This window comes from Loxodonta africana, chromosome 15, assembly GCF_030014295.1.
Source record: "Loxodonta africana isolate mLoxAfr1 chromosome 15, mLoxAfr1.hap2, whole genome shotgun sequence".
Classification (NCBI taxonomy): Eukaryota; Metazoa; Chordata; class Mammalia; order Proboscidea; family Elephantidae; genus Loxodonta; species Loxodonta africana.
Genome location: NC_087356.1, coordinates 310,183 through 336,164, shown reverse-complemented (window position 1 = coordinate 336,164; position 25,982 = coordinate 310,183). Strand labels below are relative to the sequence as shown.

Sequence of the window (25,982 nt, the reverse complement as noted above, 5' to 3'; positions counted from 1 at the left end):
ACAACTGGGGCCGCCCCAGCCTGCAAACGCTTGAAGGATCCGCAGCCAACACACCCACTCGGTTTCACAAAACTTGGTAATGTCCTCCCAGTGGAATCCTAAATAACACAGAAAATGATATGGAGTCAAGACTTCAACCTTGTCAGCGCAGATGCATACAGAGACACACAGCGCAGGGTCAGCAGAGGATGGCTGCGGACAGAAGTAATGGAATCAGTGTTGAGCAGGTCCATTGTGTTCACTAAATCCATTGTAGTGAGAAATGTCTGGACCCACTGCCTTCGGGTCTATTCCGACTCGCAGCGGCCCTACAGGACAGAGCAGAGCTGCTACACAGGGCTTCCAAGGCTGAAAGCTTCACGGGAGCAGACTGCCACATGGTTCTCCCGCAGAGCAGCTGGTGCGTTTGAACCGCTGACCTTTCTGTTAGCAGCCAAGCCGTTGTGCCACCAGGGCTCCTTGAGAAATCACTAAACGATCCCAAATAGGTAACCTGAAGTCGTAGTAACACTGTAATGGGCAACTGATAAAGAATATTCCAAATGGATTTGGCTCTTTTAAAACAAGAGAATTTTCTTGACATTTGGAAACAGCAAAATCCATTGTTCACAGACAGTCCAATGCCTGTTCTGGAATCTCACAGATTTTTACATTTGGGTCATTAATAAAGGAAGAGGAGATAATTAAAACAAACCTTGCGGTTTGGAAATCAGTTTTTGCTGCTTCACGTTCAATTTTCAAGCTCCTCTTTTGGAGCAGATTTCGAGCCCACAAGAGCACATTCTGTGGGTGCTCAGCAGTGTGACAAACGCTGTGTGAGCTAAGCGAACCAGGTGGGGGCCTGGCTGGCTCATGTGGGAGCAACGAGGGTCTTTTCACTGTGGCTTATAGTCAGGCTCTGAGGGTAATTCCCAACAAGGAATTTCAGCTCTGTTTGTAGTGATGTCAGCCGTGGCAGAAGAGTGTTGGTCCTGGGGGTGGGTGACTATACTCATTTGGGTATTTACGTTACAGCAGGCTTGATAGAGACGAACCCACCTTCTGCACCTCGCCTCCTACGCACACGTTGTTGTGCGCCATTGAATCAATTACAACTTGTAGAGACCCTGTATGACAGAGTAGAACTGCTCCAAAAAGTTTTCTAGGCTGTAATCTTTATGGGAGCAGATCGTCAGGTCTTTTCTCCCTCAGAGCGGCTGGTGAGTTCGAGCCACCAATGTTTTAGTTAGCAGCCCAGCACTTAACCATTGTGCCACCACGGCTCCTTATGCCAGCATGAGCTGTTATTTTCTGTAAACAACAGCCCCTTCCCCGCACACAGGCTCAACTTTCCCACCACATGCTTTGCACATGCAGGTCTGCACGCGTCGAGCCTTCCACCGTCACTGCCGTACCTGCATATCTACCTGTCCTCCAAGGCTTGGTCCAAAGGCAAAGCCGGTGGGTCCCAGTACCAGCCCCCCTCCCTCCCTGACTCTAGGTCCCAACACTCCTGTCTCCCTGCCTCCTTCACACCTTCACTGTTTAGATCTTACTTTTCTGAGGCTTTCAGTTGTTTCCTGGCCAATGCCCTTCACGCACAGCCACCGCCCGCCCTCAGTGGAGGCTTGTGTGTTGCTATGATGCTGACCAGGTTTCAGGGGAGCTTCCAGACTAAGACAGACTAGAGGAAAGGTCTGGTGATATGCTTCTGAAAATCAGCCAAAGAAAACTCTATGGATCACAATTGTCCGATCCACAGCTCATCACAGATGGCGCAGGACCCCACAGCATCTCGTTCTGGAGCCACTCGACTGCAGCTAACAATGACAAGCCGTTGCCACCAGGATGGCTTTCTGATTCATCTCTGTATCTTTGTCAGCACCTACAGGACTTAGTTATACATGTGTGGTTTTTCACTTCATTCACATCTCATTACTTCCAAATTACAGTGTAGACATATTTCTAATATTTTCCAGAGCAAACTGGCTTTTGATGTTCTTTATAATGTAGGTGTCCATCAGGCTTGCCTTTCTAAGTACTAACATTCAGTCATTCCTCCAATTCTGCCCTCATGCGACTCTCGCGTCTCCATCCTGCCACCCACAGTGATTCAGGCCTGTTGACTCCTTGCCACACGAGACTTCCTAACTGAAGACCCTGCTGGGAGGCCTGCTGTTGCCGTAGTGCGCTGTGGAGTGGATTCTGACTCACAGCGATGCTGTAGGACAGAGTACAACTGCCCCACTGGGTTTCCAAGGCTGTAATCTTTACAGAAGCAGATTGTCAGACCTTTTCTCCCTTGGACTGCTGCTGGGGTCCAACCACAATCTTTCAGTTAGCAGCTGAACCCTTAACAATCGCACCTCCAGAGCTCCTTCTAAGAGGCCTAAAGGCTCCAGTATGTCTTCAATTCTTCCCACAAAATGGTTATTCTAAAGATGTACGTTCATTCCATGTCTCTGCTCAACAAGCTTTAAGGACCTCCCCACCCTGCCCACCACACACACAACTACACTGCCTACGAATGTCAAGGCAGACCCAGTGCTCTGGCCACTGAGGGTCCCCACAAACCACCGCAGCTCCTCCTCCAGCCCAGCCTCGTGAGCGGGTGGGCCTCTGACCCTGTCTCTCCTCCCGAATGGAACTCCTTCCTCGTTTCCAATTTCAACCCAAATGCCACTTCTGTTTCTAATCTTCCATCACATTCATATATTTTCTCCTAAATTTTGTTCTTTGGAACTCCAGTTCCACGAAGTTTTCCAAGGGAAAAGGAGAGTGCTCCACAGACAGCTACTCTGAACATTTACTGCTTATTTTCTGCCATTTGGGGCATTTACAAAACACATCAACATGGCTAAAGGCTCTGAGAAGACCTGCAGTAAAAAAAAAAAAAAAAAAGAAAATCATATATATATATATATTTCACTTGGATCACCCCTGAATTTCCCATTCTGTATTTGACCATAGACTTTTGGGGACATGACATTATTAGGGCCCACACCACTCACTGGCACCCACCCACCTCAAGTGCTGTCTTTACAGAAGTTTTATCAAAGCCTCTGCTTCCTATCGGAGTAACTGCAGCTGGATGCTCCAAGTAGTAAGTGATCATGTTGGCTGAGCTACCAAATTCCAAGGGCCTGTAGCCAGCCTCTGGCCTCTATGGGCTCGTCTTTGTGGGGTCCTGATCAGTGAAACCTAGAAGGAGATCCGGCCTCCATGGGTTCCTCTTTGCTGGGTCCTGATCAGTGAGTAAAACCTAGAAGGAGAGCTGTCCAAAGGCTGTGGGTTTAGCAGAGTTTGGGTGGGGACATGGGCTGGCATGCTGGACCCCTGGTGGCCTCTTCGTAACAGGGTAGCGATTTCGTTTGCACCCTGGCCTGAACCTAAATTCCACATCATGACAGAGGTATGCCTCTGGCTGGTGTTCCCTTTTGGTTCCTGGATGCTGAGGCCAGGCTGGCGCCCCCACACGGGGAGGACCCCAGGGCAGCAGGGCACAGAGTACAGTGGTGAGAGAGTACCGCCCTGAAAAGAGCCCTGAACAGAAAACTGGCTCCCTCAGCCCTGAGGGGTCCCCTGCTGGAAAGGCTGCCTAGATTGTGTCTAGGCCTCCACGGCTACGCCTTCCAGTAGCCAATTGCCACAGAGTAAACCCTGACTCCTGGCGATTCCACGTGTGTCAGAGCAGAACTGTGCTCCGTAGAGTTTTCAACTTAGGGAAGTAGATCGCCAGGCCTGTCTTCCAAAGCACCTCTGGGTGGTCTCGAACCTCCAATCTTTCAGTTAGCAGCTGTGTTAACCATTTGTACCACCCAGGGACTCCAACTACTCCTTCAAACAAACAAAAACTAAACCCACCCCATAGTCATCACGCAGGCTCTGACTCGTGGCAGCTCCGCTTGTTCTGGAGTAGGACAGGCTCACGTAAGCTGGTGGTTGGTCACATTGACTCGACTGTACCCAGCAGCAGCAGCCACAGTCTTTACAGAAGGAGATCACCAGGCCTGTCTTCCGTGAAGCCCCAGCCTTTAGGTTAGCAGCTGATCACAAACCATTTGTGCCGCCAGCGACCTCTTACTCTTCCAGGGCCTCTTCGTTCTTGTTTCTGGAAACCGTTTAGGATAAATGCCTGACTCAGGTCTTAGCTGTCAGGCCTGGAGCGTCTCGGCCTCCTGGCTGCCAGCCTTCCTTCTCTGTGTGTCCTTCGAACACAGTGAGGGTAGCAGGTCATGTGGCTGGAGGCTCTAAACGAGGGCAGAATTTCACTGCAAACCCGCCCCCACCCCTTATTTCTGTAGGTTGCTTTTAAGCCACACTGTGTGTCAGGATCTGTTGGTACAAGAAGCAGCGAGGCAGAATCCAGGTCACAGACGGCAACTATACCTCCTCGGGCTCTGGCTCCCGCCTTCCCCCAGAGCCCCCCGAGTGCTGTGCTGGAGAACAGCGGGCAGCGTCTGGGCCCAGCAGGGAGGCTGCTGGCACCCATGCCTGATTGTCAGGACTGGCTTCAGAATTTGCGGGGCCCGTCCAAAACGAAAATGTGGGCCTCTTGTTCAAAAAACCATTAAGGATTTCAAGACAGCAACAGTAGAGCACTAAACCAAGCCCGTCTGAGCACAGGGCCCTGCGTGATGCACAGCTCCTACCCCGTGAAGCCATGGACCCAGACGGAGAATAAAGCCAGGAAATCAGTTGCTCTTGAGTTGATGCTGACTCACGGCGACCTCACACGTCCAGAGTAGACTTGTGCTCCTTGGGGTTTTCAATGGCTGTGATCTTTTGGAATTAGGTCGCCAGGCCTTCCTTCCGAGTATCTCTGGGTGGATTCGAACCATCAACCTTTTGGTTATTAGCCAATGGTTTCTGCAATCCAGGAACTCCAGAGGGAGAGAACTGGGGACTTAATGGTCTAAGGTCCTCAGGGTGGAGTGACTCCTTTGAAAAGGGCTCTCAGCCCGGTCTGCTGGTGCCTTCCTCAGGCTTGATACCCCTTCTCATTGTTTGGTTTGACTCAGTCTCCACACTTTGGTGGATTTAGTCTTCTTGTCGGTTATGCCTAGTCCATTCTTTAGGATATTTTCAATGGTCTCTTTATTTTTGGCCCCAGGAAAATCAGGCTTCTTTTCTACCTGGATCTCACGTCTACTTTTCACCCTTCAGGGCAAATTTTCTCAGCTCAAGACTTTGAACCTGCTTCTCCCAGTGCCCACAGATCTTCACGGGGTGTTGCTGAGTCCAGCCCACATCCTGTCTGGAGCATCAGCCATTCCTGAGCTGAGGGTGCCATCAGCACATTCCACAGTTCTCTTTAGCTCTCTACTGCCCTGGCTTTAATGTCCCTTCATTGTGTTCATTGTCCTCCCTGGGCCTCTTTCACTTTCCATTCTCATTGTCTTTAAAAGCCCTAAACCCACTCCATGCATTTGCCCAGAGTCACAGGACATCTGAAAGACACAGACAGCAAGTCAAAGCTTTACTCAAGTCCACATTCTAAGCTCCACTCCTTCATCTCTCCTGCACACAAAACTCATTAACTTAAAATATATTTTCAGCAGAAAAAGCCGAAGTACTTAATAAATGATGTTGGGCAAATTTGCTGTCCATTTAGGAGCTCTGATGGTGCAGTGGTTAAGAGCTTGGCTGCCAACCAAAGGGGTGGCAGTTTGAATCCACTAGCCGCTCCTTGGAAACTGTACGGGCAGTTCTTCTCTGTCCTATAGGGCCGCTATGAGTCGAAATTAACTTGACGGCAACAGGTTTTAGGGAAAAACTAGACATTTTACTTCAAATCATAAACATCTCAGTTCCAACAGATTTAATATTTTAAATTTCAAAAATAAAAGTATAAAATACCAGGAAAAAAAATGTGTGAGCATATTTTCGTAATCTAGGGTTGGGAACAAACTTTCTAAGCAATGTAAAACCTGGGTGTCGTAAAGGAAAATAATAACAGGCTGGACTACAGAAAAGTGAAATGTTCTATAAATCAAGAGACACAGTAAACAAAGTAAAAGGACAAGCAACAAACTGGGAGAAAATATTTGCAACGTATAAATCAAAGTACCCAGAATATTAACAGAGTTTCTGCAGAGCAAAAGTAAAACTAAAAGAAAAGGGGAGGCGGGGAATGGGCAAAGAAGATGAGCAGACAATTTATAAAAGAGCGATAAGCAGGCCGTAAACCAAAACCACACTCCTTGCTCCTGAGCTGATCCTGACCCACGGCAGCCCCGTGTGTTACAGAGGAGAACTGTCCCACAGGCTTTCCAGGCTGTGATCTTTGTGAAGCAGGTCACCAGGCAGATTATTTGCTCAGCATACAGATTGAATAGGCATGGTGAAAGAATACAACCCTGAAGCACACCTTTCCTGACTTTAAACCAATCAGTACCCCCTTGTTCTGTCCGAACAACTGCCTCTTGATCTATGTAAAGATTCCTCATGAGCACAATTAAATGTTCTGGAATTCCCATTCTTAGCAACATTATCCATAATTTGTTATGATCCACACAATCAAATGCCTTTGCATAGTCAATAAAACACAGGTAAACATCCTTCTGGTATTCTCTGCTTTCAGCCAGGATCCATCTGACATCAGCATTGATATCCCTGGTTCCATGTCCTCTTCTGAGTCCAACTTGAATTTTGGGTGGTTCCCTGTCGATGTACAGTTGCAACATTTTTTTGAACTATCCTCTGTAAAATTTTACTTGCATGTGATATTAATGATATAGTTTGGTAATTTCCACATTCATCCAGAGACCAGTTAACAGACCATGGCGAGGTTATGTGTTTGTTTTTAAAATCAGCATTTCTGAGGTCTGCATTTAATCCTGTAAAACAATTTTTCAGTGCATAACTGCAATTTTATTGCATTTATGCTACAACACTCTTCAGCAGGGAGGGCAAATTTTAAACACAGTAAGTACGCTTCTATGTGCAAAGCCCCTATAGGGAGGGGCCTGTGCCATTCCAAGGAGGTTAAGTAAGGTGGAAATGAGGAAAACATGTTCATCAACTATATTATTCTGTTTTATTTTTGTTGTTCAGTGCTGTGGAGTTGATTGTCAACTCACAGCAACGCCATGTGACAGAGTAGAACTGCCCCATAGGGCTTTTTTGGCTGTAATCGTTATGAAAGCAGATTGCCTGGCCTTTCTCCCCAGGTACAGCTGGGTGGGCTCAAACTGCCAACCTTTCGGCTAGCAGCCGAGCACTTAACTGCTACGTTACAAGTTACTTATGTACTCATTAAATATATTATATAGAGAGGAAAAGAGCTAAAAGGAAAGGTGCCTGAACGGAAACAGTAGATTGTAGAAACACAAATATTATTCTTCCTTGTTTTTTCTCTTCTAGAACCCCGCGTCCAGCATCATGACCACGGTGGGCAGCGTGGAGCCTTTTCTTGCCTCGGGGCAGCTACCCAGCATCCTCAGCATCCTTGCCACTAGTGCTTTTATATTTTCTTCAGATTTTACATGAAAATAACAAGTCATTGATGTCCTACAGACAAAAAAATTTTTTTACATAAGGTTTTTGCTTTGCTTTAAATAATGCTCTCAAGTTTACAAGTAAAAAATAATGTTTAAAAAAATTAAAATGCTGACACACGTAGCAAACTGTGAAGACCACCTAGCTCTATGGGTGTGTGGCCCTACAGGAGAACAGGCGAGCTGGCTGCCTCCAGCTGCCCTTTGCCATCCCTGAAGCCTGGGACGATCCACTGTTTGTCTCTCTGGGGCTTCCCCACGTGGACCGTGATGCTAGGAGCTGAGGGGTGAGCAGGTGAGGCTGCGAGTGGGCGGCGGGTGGCAGTCCTCTCTTGTTCTGAGTCTGCGCTTGCCTTGCCCCTGACTTTGAACTCAAGGTTTCACTTTCTTGACGGATACTCTTTGCTTAAAGCTACCTTTGCTACTAAAATGGATTCTCATGAAATACTCAGAAATAAACCTCTTGACTGTAAATACCATTACATTATAAGAAATGCCCACATTTGTGTGTGGTTACGTCTTGTGGGACAGACTCCACTGGGCCTTCGAGGTGAAAATTACTCATTTTTGTCATTTCCAAAACCTGATATTCTTTCACTATAATGTGGCAACTTCTCAGTTCTTTAAACTCTTCTTTTTTCTTTAAATTCTCATGAATTGACGGTTCCTGTTTTCTGAACTATTTGTTGAACCTCTGTCTGTGTTAGGCTCACGGCACCCTTGTTCAAGAACTGGGAAACACACCCAAAAGTCCCTGCATAAAATGTGACTTTCCAGTCCCTCGCGCCTCCGCCCTCGCTCTGTAATTGTGTAACCTGGAGTGATGGGCGTGAAAGGAGGAAAAGAGCAGGAAAATGCATCTTTAGGACTATGTTGGCCAAAGTTCTGATTGTCTCATGAGGTTCTTGGCGTGAGGTGAGACTGTGCCCTACTGCTCACGTCCTGTTTGCCTGAGGTGTCACTGGAGACCACACATGGTGCCTTGGTGCCTTCCTGGCGTGAGTGAGGGGCAGGCTAGGGGCCCCTCTTGTCCCCCACCTCCCCTTTTGAAGCCTGGACAACCTCAGGGCCCCAGTGCACCAGACAGGGACGGGGGAACAGGAGGAGAACGGGCAGCTCAGCCAGTCTCACCCGTGCCCTGAGACACAGCAGCCCACGATGCAGAGCAGCTTTGCTTAAAACGTGCAGGTGAGTGTCTGGGGAACGCAAAAGTGGTTTAATGTTTAAAAACCATCATGATAGTCTCTGTGGAAAAGGGAACAAGAAGCATTCATATTTGCGTAAAGAAACTCTGGAAGGTGACACAAACTAATTACAGGGTTATGGAGGGGTGGCTGGTGGAAACTGAATGGGAAACTGGGGTAGGAATGTGCTTTCCACTTGATAATTTTTCTGTAGTGTGATTTTTATAGCTTATTAAAAAAGTTAATTAAATTTGAAAACTCTGTTCCCTTACTCATCATATTTGTGGGTTAAAAGAGACATTCTGTTTGTTCCTCTCAGTAGATGCTGCAGGTCAGCCCCACTGGTGATGAGAGACTCTTTCCAGTACCCAGAGGTGCCTGTGGCACGGGGCACCCCCGGCTAACTGCAGAGCTTCTGGTGAGAGACACTGCTGAGGCTGTGGAAGAGCTACCTGGGCAGGGCTCACAAAGAAAGTTATATTCTCTTGGAAATACTTTATTTGAATAATTCTAAAAGGCTAAGGAGCCCCGGTGGCACAGTGGTTAAATTGCTTGGTTGCCAACTGAAAGGTCAACGGTTCAAACTCACTGGTTTCTCCACAGGAGAAAGATGTGGCAATCTGCTTCCATAAAGATTACAGCCTTGGAAATGCTATGGGGCAGTTCTATGCTGTCCTGTAAGGTCACTGTGAGTCTGAATCAACGTGACAGTGGTTTTTTTTTTTTTTTTTAAATAAAGGCTTTAATCTGTATCTGGTCTTGGAAAGTAGAATCCAGCAAGGCTAGACAGGAGGCCTGTTGGAGACACCTAGTATTTAGAGTGAGGCTGGGAGCCCTGGCTCTGCCTCTAGCTGTGTACCCTTGAGCTGTCAAGAGCTTCAGTTTGCTTATCCACAACATGGAATTAATGATACCCAGCCATTGTGGCACTGATAGGAGGGTTAAACAAGGTAATAGACATAAAGCACCGGCTCACACTGGTCCATTGAAGGCACTTCATACCCAGTAGTTTTCTACCTCCTATGGCTGCCAGGAGGCCCTGTTGGCGTTAAATTGGTTCACTAATAGGGTTTAAGCAGCATAGGTAACTTCCCCTAATTCCTGCAGGAGGAATAAGTGAAAACCTCAACCGTGAGAACCAAGGGCTCCTCTCTTCCACCACTAGAGGACTGAGAAATGGTATGCTGTTTTGAATCAGCTTACTCAGGAATTCAGGGGGGGTGTTTTGTTTTGTTTTTTAAATCTATTTCCTAAAATATAAAGCAGGATTTCCATCTCAAAAGGATGTCCATTGCCTGCCGCTGACTATTCATTTTCATAGAGAATGATAGAAATTAGGGAGGGCAGATTCTAACCATTTTAGTACCAGGAGGATGGGTGGTGAGGAGGACATGCTGTCGGAGGGCTGTGTAAGGACTGGGGGAGGCAGCTGCTTGCCCCCTCTCGAGTGGCCCTTCCTGTTCTGTCCAAGTGCCTCCTCTGATGGACTCAGGGTGAACAGCAGAGCAGGTGATAAGCACGTTGGACAGGTTAGAGTAACGGGCCAGTCATTTTCTCACTGGGACCCTCCTGGTGTGCAGTCACCTCTCCTGCTGCTGGGTGGCAGTCTGCACTCATTTTGCCTCACTCCTCCCCTCTGAGGAGGTGGCTTGGAGCAGGCTCATCTGGGGACTTCAAAGGGACCTCCACACAGACAGAGCCTTGCTGGGCCACCTGTCTGCAGAAGCCAGGCTCAGCAGTGCCCTCTCAGAAAGCTCATCTGAAGCAAACCAGAGGCATCCAAGCCCTGAACTCTGAGGATGCGACCGTGTATAAACAGCTAAAACAACCATCGTCAACAACCGAGCGTGCGTGTTCTGGATGTCCAAGGTAACTTACTGCTAATACCTAATTCGTGGCTCCATGGCGTTAGCTAGCTTTGCCAAAAACCCCACCACGCTTGAGGATGGAGGGAAGGAAGAGCAGGAGACAGGGAGGCAGGACCCCATCGGGGGAATTCCTGGACTCTGCTCCTGAGGAACCGGCTTTTGCTGAGTGTCTGCATTATCGCCACTCACCCCACTCATTGATGGGATTACATCACACACTGGTTTGTATGGTATGTCTGATGACCCCCTTCATCCCCATTTGTGAAACAGGCTCAGGGAGGTAGTGTCTGTGTTTAGTTAGGCACCTGGGAGTCTGGGGTGCTGGCCCTTGAGGACCATCTCTAGTAGGGTGACGCAGGGCTCCACTCTTGGTCTATGCTGACTCAAAGGATCTGCTTCATCATTTAGATGAAGGTGGAAAGGGTCTGAGTCTCAAACTTGCAGATGACAGAAAGCTTTGCATTTTATGTTAGAGGATTGAAAAAAAAAAAAACATTGCTGTGAAATTGATTCTGACTTTCGGTGACCACATGTGTTACAAAGTAGAACTGCTCCATAGGATTTTCTTGGTTTTTAATCATTATGGAAGTAGATTACCAGGCCTTTCTTTTGCGGTCTCACTGGGTGGCTTCAAACTGCCAGTGGTTAGGTCAGTAGCCAAGCACAAACCATTTGTACCACCCAGACGTGCTTTATGTTAGAGAATAGGTGGGCCAAATCTATAAGGTCAAACCAAGGACAAGTGTAAAGTTCTACCTGGGTGAAAAACAACCTCAGGTGCAGAAGGAGGGCATGTCCCAAGCCCAAAGGGGCAGAATGTCAGCTGGCTGCTAGTATAATGTGGGCCTAACAGAGGGATACAGTTGCCAAAGACCCTCAGCCTAGGACCCAGGGCGAAAGGGGACGCTGTGCTCACGTGGAGAGGGCCAGTGGAAAACTGCAGTCCACGCTCAGGAAGGCAGCGGAGGGGACAAGGGGAGCGGAGCAGGGGAGCACACGCAGTCTCTGCAGGAGTCGTGGGAAGAGGGAGGAGCGAACATAAGCAGTACTGCCATGAAGTTTGGAGGGCTCTGGCGTGGAGGCAGCCTGGGATCGTTTTATAATTTAGCAGGTTCTGGCACATAGTAAGTGCTCGATGAATCTGCTGAGTTATGAGCATAATTATGATAATGGCCATGACTGAGTGGCTTCTGGGGACAGAGCTAGGTCCGGTATGTGGAAGTTCCAGAAAACAGACTGTGGATAATTTCCAGCCGTGCAAACTGCGGCCATCAATTGGTTCCGACTCATGGTGACCCCAGGTGTCACAGAGTAGAGCTCCTCCACAGGGTTTTGTTCCCTGTGATCTTTAGGGACGGAGCTCACCGGCCTTCCTTCTGCAGAGCCACCAGGTGGTTCCAGCTGCAAACCTTTAGCTCAGCAGCTGATCTCAAACTACTGGTGCCACCAAGGAACTTTTCAGTGTAAGTACGAGGTGGCCCCTTATGGGAGTTTATAGAGGTGGCTCCTGTGGTGGGTCATGCCTTTCCAACTCAGAGAATCCCTGACTCAAAGTGAAGAGTATTACTCAAAGAGACAGTGATTCCAAGTTGGGATATAGAGCCTCTGCCGTTGTGGTCACATCGCCTATGCTTCACAGAGGGTCAGAGTGGTCCAGTGACACGCTCATGGCCCCACAGCCAGCAAGCAGGGAGCCAGGACTCGGTCCCATGGCTTCTGACTCCAAGCCAGTCCCTTCTACTGGCACAGACATAGTCACATCTATCACCTTCCCCAGATTCTCCCTGATTCTCTCTTCATGTCCCCCACTCTGGCTGCCATATTCACACCAGAAAAGCAAACCGACACACAGATACACAGACCTCACTTCTTCGGGATCTCACTCAAATGTCTTCTCATAAGAGGGGCCTTCGGGGATAACCCTGTGTATGAGGCTGCTTCTCCCCACACCTCCCTATCCCCTCCCTGTCCTCCTTAGCAGCCGCCTCACCAGCTGCTGCACACAGGTTTATCACCCGCCTTCACAGGTCTTGGTACACATTTGCTGAATAATGAACGACTAAGTGAATGAAAGCAGAAATCTCTTTTCCCAACATGTCAGCTACTGCACAGCTAACGCTGCCCTTGGGCCTGAGAAAATGAAACGTGAAGGCAGGATTGTTGAATTCTTGGGATTCTGGGGTCGGGTGGAAGAGTCATTGCCAGGTGGAGATCCTGATCACAGAGAAAGGCTCCCATATCAGGAGTAAATGGCAGAAAGGTGTCCTTTCCAGCGTGACAGCTAATGTCACAGAACACTTCCTGTGAGCATCACTTCCCTAAGGATTTTTCGTGCACTGACTCCTTTCACTGAAACCCTGGTGGCGTGATAGTTAAGTGCTATGGCTACTAACTAAAAGGTCAGCAGTTCAAATCCACTAGGTGCTCCCTGGAAACTCCATGGGGCAGTTCTACTCCATCCTATAGGGTCGCTATGAGTAGGAATCGACTTGAGGGCAATTTTTTTTTTTTTTAACTCCTTTCATCCTCAGAACAACCATCTAGGGCAATTACTTCTGCATTGCTGTTGTTAGGTGCTGCTGAGTCTACGGAGAAGAACTGCCTCATAGGGTTTTCTAGGCAGATGGCCAGGTCTTTCTCCCACAGAGCTGCTGCGTAGGTTCGAACCATCAACTTTTGGTTAGCAGCCAAGCATTTAACCATTGGACCACCAGGAAATGAAGGCAAGTAGGCTTTGAGCCACTTGGCATGCAATAAGCCAGTGGCAGAGCCAAGGCTGTGGCATCCTCACTGTGCCTTGCACCCTCCCCAAAGACAGACTGACCACACTTGGCTGGAATTTGAGGAGTGGCTGCAGGGCAGGCATGGTGGTACCACTCAGCCCATGATCCCACCACTCAAGGGTGTTACTTGCACTCAAGATATCTTGTGCCAGAGACACGGTGGAGAGGTCAGGAGAGTGCAATGGGGAGAACCCTGGGCCCGAGTGCCATCTCAGTGCCCAGTCAGCCCACCTCTCCACAGCTTTGTGTGCTTCTTATCAGGTATGCCTGAACAGTTTAATGCTTCTCCTTTAAAAGCCAAAGGAGCAAAAAGACAAGCTTAGGGGATTTGTAGCACAGTGCCAGGGGCCAAACCTGAAATTTCTATATACCAGTCTAGTTAGTCCCTGCAGTGGCTTTATGCAATCAGAAACTAATATACCTGCCTCTACACAGAGACCCTGGATAATGCAAGCCTTTACTGACCAAGAGGTTGGTGGTTTGAGCCCACCCAGAGGCGCCTGGGAAGAAAGGTGTTCTATTTCCCAAAAAATCAGCCATTAAAAACCCTACAGAACACAGTCCTGAGTCGCCAAGAGTTGGAACCAAGTGGGCAGCAACTGTTGTCTCCACATGGGTGAGTTCACACGTAGATATTAGAAGCTCTGACCATCTGGCTGTGTGCGTAATTCACCTGAGGCTCTCCTGGTCCAGGTGAGATGCAGAATCACCCTAGGTCCAGGCTCCTGGACAGGAACTTTCACTCTGGGGCACACACAGGCCCCAAGAGCCCCCTCTAGATGAGAAAATTGAGGCTTCTGCTGGTGGCCACCTGTAGCAGAGCCTAGGGTGCCCCACTGACTGCCCCAGGGTCCCTCTACCTTGGAGGGTCACCAACACTTTGAGGATCTCCTGAGGGCCAGGACCCACTCCACAGAACGCTGTGGTGCTCAGGTCAGTACTCTCCCACAGCACCACATTTGTCTTCAGGGTGTTAACACATCTTTTGAAGCCACCCAGATTAAGAGACCCATGTTCCAGACCTGTGCTGTCCAATACGGCAGCCACTAGCCACTTGTGGCTGCTTAAATTTAAATATAAATTAATTAAAATCAAATAAAGCTTTAAATTCAGTTCCTCAGTCACACCAACCAAATCTCAATAGCCCTGTGTGGCTTGTGGCCACTGTGTTGAACAGTACAGATCCAGAACATTCCATCATCACAGAGATTCTATTGGACGGTACTGCTCTAGAGATTTTGAGAAACCACAAGAAGACACCAGGTGACTTCGCCAGGTCCCTGGGATTTTTAGGTTTCTGCCTCCTCAGCTATCATTGCCGTTTCCTGGCCCCCAGCCTGAGGTGGGAGGCCCAGGCTGGGAAAAGCCCAGTAGTGGTCAGCAGCTATCTGGAGAAGGCAAGCAGAGGGTGCCCCACCAGGCTGACGGTGTCTGTTGAGAATGGGACTCACACCAAGGGACATTTCTCGTAGGGTAATTCTGGTCAGGGGTGGACCCCTGGGAGGTGCAGGCAACTGCCCAGCTGACACAGCTCCTGGAGACCCACACCCAAAAAATCTTGAGATATTGAAGCAGCAATGACGATGATCACCTTCAACAGTGGACGTCCCCCTCCCTGGTATTCTGGACCATGTGACTCTAAGCTGTATGATGACACCATGGGCCCCCAATAATGGCAGAACCCAAATTTCCCAATAGCCAGGTTGAAGGGGTAAAGCAAGGGCAGCATGAGCTTGGAGTGAGTTTAGTATCATTTAGAGAATCAAGGAAATGTTACAATTTTGACACCTTAGCACTGCAGATTGAAACGCGTACCCACTTAACAAGCCGAGTGTATAGCAAATAATTCAAGAAAGGATGAGGGATGACGGAGAAATATGGAGACAGGACGGACAAGTCTGCTGTGAACATCCTTACCATCAATTCCAAAGCTATAGTGAGTGGTGTGGCTGCTTTCAGGACACAAGAAGCCAAACACATTTGCCATCTGCAGAGGCAAGATTAAGGGTAGCCTTTCCCTGCACACTGCTGTGGGAGCATCCCCAGTGGCCCTCTAGGGACCCACCATACCATCCACGCCCAGGCCCGTGGTTCCATTCCACCCTCCAAGACATGGGGGCACAGGGCCTGGCGAATCAGAAGACAAACGTGAACATAATAAAAGTGAATATGTAATAATGAATCCAGCCTAGGTCACATTTGTCTTTATACCAAGGCAGTTGTAATTTTTTTGATGAGGAAGAAGTCCATGAAGGCAAAAGCACCTCTGGCCTTGGAAGTCAGGTTGCAGCCCTTTGCCCTCCCCCCGTACCAAAGGCATGAAAGGCAGCTCCACCCTGACAGGCGGTGCTGCTTGACCTACAGACTGAACGTCAGCAGTGATTTCTCCCACCTCTCTTTGCATTGTACAGGTAAACCCACTTCAAAAACAGTCACGTCTGCAAGCAGAGTGCCCAGGCTCCCGAAGACCAGGAAGCTGGAGGAGAGCAGCAAGGCTTCAATATGGTGCAGAACAGTGAAGGCCAAGAAGGGGTTTAAGTCCGTGAAGGAGTGACAGAAGCCTGCCCACCCCCAAACCCCTCGTGTCATGACGCACCCTCATGGCCCTGGCGGTGCCACTAGATAACAGGGCACTTGGAGCAGAAAAGGCTACAGCTTCACCTGCTCTGGCCTTGGAGTAAGGGCATGTTATCTAATAAGTTCTATGTCCTCAGAGATGAAACTCTTCTACTGCCACCACTTTGTTCTTTGTTGCTATGTAGCCTGAGTTTTAAAACCTTGCCACATCCTCGGGCTGCAAGGGCATTGTCCCAACACAGGAGCATGAGTGCTGGAAGAACTGGCTAAGAACTGGGTGGGTCACAAACCTAGACAGAGCTGAGATTCCTGGTGTGTGCCCCTTTGGAGAGAAAGGATGCTCAGCTGGGACCCTATTCTGCCATGCGTTCCCCCAGGCAGGAGGTGCTGCCTAAGATGAGCGTTCCACACCTCCCTGTGCTGGGCATGTCCCCTCGAGGTGCTATGACAGCCTGACGTCACTGTTTCAACAGACAACAGCAGAGACTTTGTCTGCTCTGCTAGTTTGTCTCTCCTTTCCTGTGGTCACAGAACCAGCATGCCTGGGTTCAAAGCTAAACTCCTCTGCTCACTAGCAGTGTGAATTTGTGCAACTCCCTTAACTCCTATGTCTCAACTTCTTCATCTGGATGATAGGGAGTGAAAGAGTCTACCTCCTGTGGTTCTGTGAGGGCCAAGTGAGGCCATTCTGCACGGTATCCAGAGAATTGTCTGGTACCAAGTAAGCAGGCAGTAAGCACAGCATTGCATGAATTGTTCTTAGTGTGCTATTGCACACATGATATATACTTATCAGCTGCATGTATGAAAAGGAATTCTATTTGGGTATAATACAAAAATCAGATAAATGATCTCAGTCCCTTCGATGCTGTCCTCCAAGTCACTGAAAGCCCTTGAAGGCACAATCTCATAGGTACCCCTCCTGAGACTGTGATGGGAGCAATGTGGCTATTTCAGAAAGCAGACCCTGATCACAGAGCAACTGAGTGATTTGTCCCAGGTGCACTCACATGGCAGAGAATGCTGTAGAGTATAAATCCAGTTGTCTTCAGGAGCTGTCTGTGCTGGACACTTCTAGTTTCCCATCCAGTATCCATCTTTCCCTGCTTCTTTTGTTGCCATCCACAAGCCCCATGTCATCAACAACAGCAAGGTGCCCAGTTAAAAAACTGTTTCCAAGGCTCCTTTGAGATAGAACGGCCCAAATGGTTAGTTGAGGATTTTAGGACAGCTCTTTAAAGGAGCCTGACATCAAGGAGGCTTAACCTTTGACCCCACACTTCCCTCCTTCCTCCTGTCTGGAATGCATAGGTGATGGTTGGAGCTCTAGCAGCCTTCTCGAAACCATAAGAGAGAGGACTTTGAGGAAGGAAGCCAGTGCTAAGGGTGGCAGAGCAGAGAGACAGAAGAACTGGCTGCTTATTGGCGCTCACTCTGGGCAGCCGGCTCCCAGTCTTATTTTGTATGAGAAAAAGTTAAGCCTGATTCTTATTGGAGCCACTGCTATTTGGGTTTCATTTATATCTAGCTAAATTTATAGAAACCCTGTGCCCCTCCCACCTCTCTTTAAATGATTTGTTCCCTGAGAACAGCCAAAATGATACATTTCCTGCCATCACTGAAAATTCCAATATTTCAAGTATAATTAATTTAAAATGAGGGGAAGGGAGGTGGGAGGAGGGCTGAAAGCCCCTGTAACATAAGCTCTTGCTTGCCTGATAATCAATCCTGAAAGCAATAGAAAAGCAAGAAAGTCGCAGTTGGTGAGATTCACCATAGCCTTAGGTTTTCCAATGACGCAAAATGCAATAAAGTCTTTTTTTTTTTTTTTTGAGCAAAAGTGATCCTCTAAGACTAGCCAAGCTTCCCACCTATGCCTCCTTCCATGGGCCCAACTTCCTTCAGTTGGCCTTTACTTGACCGGGCTCTGTGGTCTAACCAGAACCTCCTGGCACCTGTGGGAGCCCCATCCCTGCCCCACAGCCCTGGGCTGAGCACACCACTGCCCACCCATGCACTGTGGGCAAAGAGGAGTCCTGATACTTTCAGCAAAAACCTCCCCACAAATCACCACCATTTACGGCTGGCTGACATAGAGCAGGTACTTCTCAGCATTCAGAGCTTAGACAAACACTCAGGAAGGGGAGTTACAGGACACGCTACGCTCGACTTCACCAGGCAACACCAGAGCTGGCACGGATAAAAAGACACACTTGGTACTTCTTTTGAACCTCCTGCAGAACGGAGTGGGAGGACTTAGCTTCCGAGGTGCCGTGTGCTCTTCAATTTTCTTTGGAATTGGCAGGGAAAACCAGATTATGTTCACCCTGGGTTTAGTTTTAAGTGTATCTTACTTAATTTTTTCAGTTTGAATCATCTCCACGTACTGTGATGATTTTCAAATAACCAGAACCTAGATCACCATAAGTTGACTCTGCATGACTTTAGACAGGAAGCCTGAGCACGGAGTACAGCTGCTTCCACCCTCTGGGCAGGCCCGAGGCCAGTGGTCCTGGATTTTCCGGCCTATGGTCTCCGTCTGGCTAGATGTCTAACCTGGGCCTGAGGACTGGCTCCATCTCCTACCCCAGTGCTCCTCAGGGACTAGCTAAGCAGGACTCGCCGGGTCACATGAGGAAGGCTTCTGGCTGCTGCTTTTCCTCACCTTCCTCTCCTGAGTGGGAACGAGGGGCGGTCAGCACTGATGCACTCTTTGAAGCAGCAGCAGTGTCTGCTTGGAAATTCTCGGACTTTGAATGAGTCAAGTAACCTGTCCTCCTTCTTATCCTCCAGGGTATGTGTTAGCAGGGTTGTAGGGAGCTTAAAGTTTAATACACTAGCTACTAACCAAAAGGTTGGAGGTTCTAGTCCACCCAGAGGAACCTTAGAAGAAAGGACTGGAGACCTACTTCCAAAAAATCAGCTACTGAAAACTCTAGGGAGCACAGTTCTACTCTCACACACATGGTGCGGCCATGAGTCAGAGTCGACTCAGCAACAACTGATGTGGTTTCGTTTGGGATGTAAGTTACTACCACGTGGTTGGAGCTGAATAAAATGGGGGCTGCTCTTACTGTGATAGCGATGATGATGAGGTTAATGATGATGAATTCGAGAACCACAGCTTTTCCTGGAGAGAACAGGGGAGCATTTCCCATTTACCCAATTAAGTAAGGAGTGGTATTCCTGCGAAGGCAGAGCACACCAAGGAACTGATGATGCTGAAGGGATCTCCATTCAGGGGCGCAGGAGTCGGCTCTTTATGGGCACCCACAGGGCAGAGGGCCCATACATGAGGAGATACAAAGGCCTGGTTATATTTCTGAATAAGTGAATAGGTACCTAACAGTTATTAAGTCCCTTTGCAGCTTCTGTGCACCAGTTCATGAAATCTTCACCACAGCCCATGAGAAAGGTGCTAATATCATCCCATTTCATGATGAACTTATGCACAAAGAAGTTGAGTAAGTTGTTCCAGACCTTACAGCTGGCGAGTGCTGGGGAAGATGTTGTAACCCAGGCGTGGCTTTGAAAGCTGCCTAACCCCTCCCTGGCCCTTTATGCACAGATTTTCATACCCAGAGAGTGAGAATAAGACAAATATGCAAACAATGTCAGTTCCAAGAAAAATAGGGGATGTGGGGGAAAGGTGCAAATTAAGCTCTGAGGTGATTTCAAAGAGGAAGGCAGCTTGTCCACTTTGGTGACTAGAGTACGTGGTGGTTAGAGCCATGGCACAAAGGCTACGAGTCCAGTGAGCAACCTTGCTGCATTTAGGATGTGGCGATCACCCATGGGCTCTGTGAGCTGAGAGTGACCTGTATACATGTGCTCAGAAGCTTAACTTGCCCTGCAGCCCGGGGGACACTAGGTGGGCACTGTGGCCATCTTCTGGGCAGGAGGTAATGAGAGCCCAAAGCAGGGATTGTCAAGGGGTGGAGAGTGGGACACAGAGTAGTCCCTGGGCAGAGTAAGCCATAGCCACAGGGCACTGAGCAATTTTCTTACAGCATCACACTGCCAGGGTTTTCTTTTTTGTAGTACGTGTCCTTTAAAAGACTCTTCTGCCATAGAAGGCCTCCCTCTTCGTTCCCGGCCTTCGTCACACTTGGACCCAGCTTTCTTGGTAGTCAGGCAAACATGACAAACCAGCACATCATGGTAATAAACGCTGTATTTTCAGACATGTCGGTAAGCTTATTTCCTGCTCTTGGATTCTTTCTCCAGATTGTAAAAGTAATGATATCAGTTCACCACAGGCTGGCTTCGAATGACTGAGAGTTGAGTCATCTTCCATAACTCCTGCAACTGCCTAAATCTACATGACAGAATGAAATCAATGACCAGAATAAAGATTACCCATCTAAAAACCACTTCCCAACAGCACTCATCTAGAAGGATTTAAAGACCTGGGACCCAGCAATAGACACACGTTCAGTTCTGGCACCTTCTCGGAAAAGGAACCAAGAGAAAGTGCTAAGGTGCATGAATTGCTGAGTCATGCCTAAAACAGTTTGTCTTTCGCAAGCTCTTCTTTCTACGAAGATGGGATATCTTTGAGCTCTTACAAAGATAATTCACCAAGAGAGACCAAGTGGAGACCTTGGAGACTTTCCTTTGCTGAGAGCTCTGTGTTGACGCCTACATGGCTGTGAGTCTTAGCCTGGGAACAATGATTGCCTGCATTGCAATCACAGAATCTTTCTGAAAAAGCCATGGCTCTAACTCAGGGGTGCAAACCCCAACACCTTCAATGTTTCATGGATTCAACTGTGTCCCCCCAAAAGATATGTTGAAATCCTAACCCCCAGTGCCTGTCAAAGTGATCTTGTTTGGAAGTAGGGTCTTTGAAGATGTTATCAGTTAGGTCCTTTTATGAAAACAGAGCAAGAGACACAGAGACAGGGAGACAGAAGCAGGACACCATATGATCCTGCAGCTGCAAGCCAAGGAACGCCTGGAGCGACCAGAAGCTAGCAAGAGGCCTGGAACTGATTATGTCCCAAAGGCTCAGAAGGACTCAACATGGCTGATACCCTGATTTGGACTTCTAGCCTCCAGAGCCGTGAGACAGTAGATCTCGGTCCTTATGAGTGACCCAATTCATGGTATTTCATTATACACCAGGTAAGTAACAGAACCATATGTAACTAACATTGATGGCGCCCCTCTGTGTCCAGCCCCTATGCTGGGACTTCACAGGTGTTGACTGAGTCCTCACAGCAGCCTTCTGAGGCAGGTGGTGTCATGGTCTGAAGCCCCCCCCTCTGCCCTATCCAAGCCTGTGCAGCAGTAAGTGCCACAGGGCCCTGCACCGGAAGACAAAAAACCAGCCCTGAGAAGGACAACCCAAAGCCTACTGGGGGATGGATTCAAAGAGGCCTGCATCTGGGCCTGGGTTGCCAGATGCAACCACAGCTATTTTCTGTTTCTTCATTTTCTCAACATTCCTGTCATTGCATAGATTAGAAGAATAAGGTTCACACAAGTTTTCTTCCCTGGAATCCTGCTCTGATTTTAAGCCAACTTAATCCTCCCAGGCTACCTGCTACGTGCAGAATGTCAGCTTTGAAGCTGTTGCAGTGGCGAGTCTCCGGCCAGTCGCTCAGCCACTGTGGAGGGTAGGAGAATGTCACAGTATGCTAGACGCAGCTTCTGGCCCCAGGCCTCCCTGGGCCACAATTAACACTGGATTTTTCATTTAACAAACTGCTTATTAAACCAGTTCTGTCAAGACAGAACCTAAAAATCATCAATGTCAGCCAAAAGAGCTGCTGAGGAAGCCAAATATGTCAGTCCCGAAAGAGAGACCCCTCAGCCACAGCACCCGGGAGCTGGGGACGAAGCTGAGAGTGGATCCCCCAAACAGGGGAGGCGTTCAAGGCGACTTTAACCCGGGACCACACAGCCACGCTCCCAGGGCGCCGCTGAGCTGCCAGGCTGTGTTCAGGGGCAGACTGAAGCTTCTCTTAGCTGCTCCAATTTTAGAAATCGGTGCTGACTCATTATTAACCCAGGAAGCCCACGCACTCAAATGACTGTACTGAAAAAGCTCCCTGTCATGCCCTGCTTACTGATATGTTATTTTTTAAGCAAATTCAAAAATGTTTATCATAAGGTATTTATGACATTTTAACTGTTTCACTTACAGTAACTGGAGCGACATTTAAAAAAATATTTCCTGTCTTTTACTTGACAGTAAAGCTAAGCTTCATCGGAATTGTAACGGCTTGTGAAACACCCATCACGGTCAGGCCGGGCGCCAAGACTACCCCACCCCAGCACACTTTCTTGGTGATTTTATCATAATCTGTGACTTTCGGTCTTAAGGAAAAGAAAGGACATAAAATCAGCTCCCAGGATCATTCATATGCTTTAGAGGGGCAGCCAAAATTCTGCCTCTTTTTTTCTTGTATTTCTTGACTAAACTGGGCAGCTCAGCTCATGCAGGCAGCAACTGCTCAGACTGTCTTTCCTCCCCCTTGAGGAGCTGAAACTGACCCGACCTCAGCACCCTTGGGTAGGCACGAGTACACCCACCTCCATCTCTAAACTTCACTTTGGCTTCTGCCGAAGAGCCTCAAGCAGTTTATCTTCCAGGCAAGCATCACTATCTTTTCCAAGACAACATAATGTGCGATGGATCCATACACACACAATTAATTACCAGGAAATTTCTACAGACAACCAGGCTAAATTACAGTAATTATGAGGGTGGGAGCAGAGGGAGCCACTTTTCCAAATTACACATCTTCAATACCTGAATGAAACACAGTGTCAACTCCACGACACAAGCCCTCCAACACAGCTCAGACTCAGAGGCAAACTGCACAAATGATCATAAAAAATGATAGAAGCATACTCACCAGGGAGAAGCTGATGCCGTCACCATGCCAGGAACTGTGCCCTGAAGATAGGAAGATAAACAGGCTCGGCAGAGCTGCCTAGAACGTCAGCTTGGAACCTGACAAGCAGTAGGTATACAGTTACTTATTTCTTTCCATTTCCCAATGATGTCCACACGATTAAGACCAAAAAAAAAAAAAAAAAAGGCGCACACCTCGGGCTGGGTCTTCGTTCTCATTAGAACGAGATGACTCATGCTGAATCACAGCACCACTTCCTCTCTAACATTCTCTTCATACTTGTGAGCTGGGCTGGTCCAGTTCCCAGGGTCCCTGCAGCCCTTCCGGAGCCTGTCAGACACCCAGCCACTAACCCCACACAGTCCAGGGGTCGCCTGGGCAGCGCTCTGTTTAGGAAACGGGAAAACAGCTGAAAAACAACACAGCAGTCTCGCGTGCGTTTCAATTTCAAGCGTACACTGCAGTGTCGTTTATGAAACGTTTGCTCCTGTCAAGGCATTTCAGAGAAGGAAGTGGGATACTGTCTTATGTTCTAAGGAGCTGGGTTTTCTTTGTCCTGGTAATGTCTATTTCGGTATGTTCTCTTCTGCATATATTCTTCTCTTACAACAACTCACAGGATTTAAAGTCATAATCTCTTCAGAGCTGTTTATCAGATAGCTGTATGCCCTGCTTGTGGTGGTTCAGTGGGAGAATTCTTGTCTCACATGCAAGAGACCTGGATTTGACTCCCAGCCAATGCACCTCATGTATAGCCACCACCCGTCTGTCAGTACAGGCTTGTGCGTTGCTATGACGCCAGAGTCAGCGGAACTTCCAGATTAAGACAGACTCGGAAGAAAGGCCTGGCAGCCTACTTCTGAAAAGCAGCCAATGAAAACCCTGCAGATCCACAGCTGATTGTGGGGATGGCATAGGGCCGGGCAGCGTTTCATTCCGTTGTGCATGCGGTCACCATGAGTAGGTGGCTTACTCGATGCCAGCTAACAACAGCATGCCCTGTTTTTAGGGTTAAATGTTTTACAAAACCTTTACTATCAATTTTTCAAACTTCAAGTATATGCCAGATTCATACATTAAAGGCACAAGGAATTAAATGAATTAAAAGGCATAGCAATCTAAGTTTTTAAAATTGTTGATGAATGTTTACATTCAAGAACTGAGAATGGACTCAATCTCCCAGTCTTCTTTTGAAGGATACGGGCAGTTGGGTCGTCTTCCACAGCTTCAAGCATTTTTAAAGTACATGCAGCAGTGAGAGACAGCGGCACCCGTGGGGTGCACCCAAGTGTCTGGGAGACAGCGGCACCCGTGGGGTGCACCCAAGTGTCTGGGAGACAGCGGCACCGTGGGGTGCACCGAAGTGTCTGGGAGACAGCGGCACCCGTGGGGTGCACCCAAGTGTCTGGGAGACAGCGGCACCCGTGGGGTACACCCAAGTGTCTGGGAGACAGCGGCACCCGTGGGGTGCACCCAAGTGTCTGGGAGACAGCGGCACCGTGGGGTGCACCCAAGTGTCTGGGAGACAGCGGCACCCGTGGGGTGCACCCAAGTGTCTGGGAGACAGCGGCACCCGTGGGGTGCACCCAAGTGTCTGGGAGACAGCGGCACCGTGGGGTGCACCGAAGTGTCTGGGAGACAGCGGCACCCGTGGGGTGCACCCAAGTGTCTGGAGAAGCCACAAAGGGCCTCTGCCTCTGCATTCGACACTCTCACTTCTGGAGGATGACACATGGCTGGTCATGGATGAGCACTGTTTTGTGCCATCGAGTCGCCTCTGACTCATAGCGGCCCAACAGGACAGAGTAGGCCTGACCGCAGGATTTTCAAAGTTGTGATCTCTCGGAAGCAGATAACCAGGCTTGTCTCCCGAGGCACCTCTGGGTGGGTTTGAACTCCCAACCTTTCAACTAGTAGTCAAGCACTTAACTATTTGTGCCACCCACAAACAGTTAACATATATACATCTATCTATGGTTTTGATCTATCTATCTGTCTGTCTTTCTGTCTATCTATCTAGTGATATATATGTATAACCCATTGCCGTTGAGTTGATTCCAACTCCTAGCGACCTTATAGGACAGAGTAGAACTGCCCCATAGGGTTTCCAAGGAACAACTGGTGGATTTGAACCGCTGACCTTTTGATTAGCAGGCAAGTTCATTAATTACTATGCCACCAGGGCCCCATATATATATATATTCACACACACACCACCTTCTCACTTATTGACATGGTTAGGTTCCAAAGACCAGATTGTTATGCAAAAATTGGTGTTATATGAAAATGGAGTATGACCACATCAGAACACAAAATGGAGGATGACTGCATCATTACATAACTGCCAAATTACATCACTTCATGACTGCCAAACCAGTGAGAATCATGGCCCAGCCAAGCTGGCCTTAGCCATCACAGCAGCCAGTGTTACTCTCTCCTCACACCTCGGTGTTCATTACTGCCAGACGTATGTCATTAATGCACAAAATAATCGGATAGTAGATTTTTCACTATTGTCATAAATGTAAAATGTCGGATAACAAGATAGTCAATAAGTGAGAAGTACACGTATGTAGTGGTATCTATGTATGTGTGCGTATATATATATATATATATGTATATGTGTTTCTCTAAAGAACCCTGACTAAGACAATCTTATATGTGGAAAGCCGGCCTATTCCTTGTTTATGAAGATTTTTACTAAGTCAAATAATTGTTTTCCTGGGAGTTCTGGAAAAAAAAAAAACTAATAAAAATATAACACCATGCCCGAATTAAATAAACGTGAAATATTTAGTTGGGAAATGTAAGCTCCAAGTGGCAGCCACACCCTCCTCCTGAAGGGACCCTGCCAAAGATGTTATCACTTTAGCAGTGGTTTCTTTAACAACAACGTTGCTATGATGAGCCTTCTGGAACATTCCAGGGCAGGACATTAGACATGCAGCCAGGCCTCCTCCCAAAGCAGCAATGCGGGCACCATGTGGAGGGTCAGTGGAAGTGTGCCCTACCTACGCAGCGTGGTATCAGACCCTTCCACGAATTCTGCATCTTGGTTTCCCTTTGACCTTCCATTGAACAGCTCTCCTCGTTTGGGCTGGGAGGGGGGAGGAGGGTGTTGGTGTCAGAGGGGGAGGACATTCCTAATATCTTAATAAATAAATCCTTCCTTAAGGCATATGGGCTGGAAGGCATATAGGCACTCCACCTCCCATGATTTTTCATC

At 48.2% G+C, this 25,982-nt stretch overlaps 2 long non-coding RNA genes across 20 annotated transcripts in view; one reads left to right on the top strand and one right to left on the bottom strand.

The window, feature by feature from the left end:
- The window catches only part of LOC104847219 (uncharacterized), a 301,670-nt gene extending 278,390 nt beyond the window's left edge, over positions 1–23,280 (bottom strand). For 18 of the 19 annotated variants that reach the window (XR_010317870.1, XR_010317874.1, XR_010317873.1 and 15 more), the window contains exon 1: positions 22,757–22,926. This is a non-coding gene — a long non-coding RNA (uncharacterized LOC104847219). Of the gene's footprint in view, positions 1–22,756; positions 22,927–22,950 lie in introns of those variants that run through there. The other variant, XR_010317860.1, reaches the window with a different exon arrangement.
- Positions 7,548–11,051, top strand: LOC135227755 (uncharacterized). Its single transcript, XR_010317877.1, has 2 exons — positions 7,548–8,666; positions 8,982–11,051. It is a non-coding gene; the product is annotated as an uncharacterized LOC135227755 (long non-coding RNA).
- Positions 23,281–25,982: the final 2,702 nt, after the last annotated feature.